General features: G+C 29.2%; 1 long non-coding RNA gene across 1 annotated transcript in view; it reads left to right on the top strand.

Moving 5' to 3' along the window:
* The first annotated feature begins 879 nt into the window (after positions 1 to 879).
* The window catches only part of LOC111087123, a 13,741-nt gene continuing 12,990 nt past the window's right edge, over positions 880 to 1,630 (top strand). Inside the window, exon 1 of the long non-coding RNA XR_002611839.1 lies at positions 880 to 967. This is a non-coding gene — a long non-coding RNA (uncharacterized LOC111087123). The remainder of the gene's footprint in view (positions 968 to 1,630) is intronic.

The raw sequence follows: 1,630 nt of genomic DNA, 5'->3' as shown, positions 1-1,630 counted from the left end.
CACTATATATTGTTTAAATACGTTAATTTATCATGTTATTTATACTGTTTGTTGTTAAGCACAAAGGTATACAGTGGACAATCTGTGCCCTGTTCATCGCGGATATTGAAACCCGAAATTCAGAGTGATAACCCCTAAGACTTACCGCCGAGCCACCGCGGCAGGGGGAGATTTACATTGTTATAAGACCAAATGTATTAGCAAACGATTTACTGATGAAAATTTGAATTGAAACACTTTACTCACAAATGAACAAATTATAAAATGTCTAATAATTAACTAACTACAGGTCACAGGAAAAAAAAAATAGAAGTCTATTTTTGGTTTTGAAACTTTTATCTTCTTCGAAAATGTATTCTTCAAAACTTAATAATAACTTAATAATACAGTTAACTTAATAATACAGTTTGAATCATTTCATTAAAATCTGATTTTTGACCCTTCCTTTGGTTTACTTTCTATTTTTGTCAATATTCATTAATTGCCATAAGCGTCACTATTTTTATAATTTATTTATACAAATATATATGAATTATTAATAAAATTCCAGGCATAAAAAATAATGTTATAAAACAAATCACTAATTTATACTTACCATATTATTAAGTACAGAAGAAGAAGAAAAAACACGAATCCACAAATACTTCCTTTCGCCTACGCATATTCGAATTTCACGAACAGAATCCCTTTATCATACGAAGCCGCAGTGGCCAAAATGTTCCCTCAGTTATAATCAAAACTTCAGCATATCTCGAGTTTCTGTTGGACGAGTGGAGGCGTTATGAAAGAATAGGAATGTTCTGATTGGATGATGGTGTTTGACGTCAAATATCCTGGGTAGTGAAGATCATATCTTCCTGCACATTTTCCTATATAAGACCGAGCACAATTAGATGAGACAGTATCTCCATCAAACCACATAGAGAAGTCTTTATATCATCCAGTAAAAAGGTGCCGATCAAGATGGGTAAGTTCATCTCTTATTTTACAACTTAAAGTTCCTAAAGATGGGTAAGTTCATCTAATGTAGATGAACAAAATCTTTCCAGAACCCCGACCTGGCATTTCGTTTCATGATCACTTTAGCGCAAACCAAACAGTGAATGTTTCTTCGAAGTGTCATTAGTTCCTTAAAAACAATATTTTACACATAGATTTGGATAACAATATTTTACACATAGATTTGGATAACAATATTTTACACATAGATTTGAATATTTTACACATAGATTTGGATAACAATATTTTACACATAGATATGAAAAACAGTATTTTACACATAGATTTGGATAACGGTATTTTACACATAGATTTGGATAACAATATTTTACACATAGATATGAAAAACAATATTTTACACATAGATTTGGATAACAATATTTTACACATAGATATGAAAAACAGTATTTTACCTATAGATTTGAAAAGCAATATTTTACACATAGATTTGAAAAGCAATATTTTACACATAGATTTGGATAACAATATTTTACACATAGATATGAAAAACAATATTTTACACATAGATTTGGATAACAATATTTTACACATATATTTGTATAACAATATTTTACACATAGATTTGGATAACAATATTTTACACATAGATTTGGATAACAATATTTTACAC

This window comes from Limulus polyphemus, unplaced genomic scaffold (genome assembly GCF_000517525.1).
Source record: "Limulus polyphemus unplaced genomic scaffold, Limulus_polyphemus-2.1.2 Scaffold1756, whole genome shotgun sequence".
Taxonomy (NCBI): Eukaryota; Metazoa; Arthropoda; class Merostomata; order Xiphosura; family Limulidae; genus Limulus; species Limulus polyphemus.
This window is presented reverse-complemented; position numbering and strand designations above follow the sequence as displayed.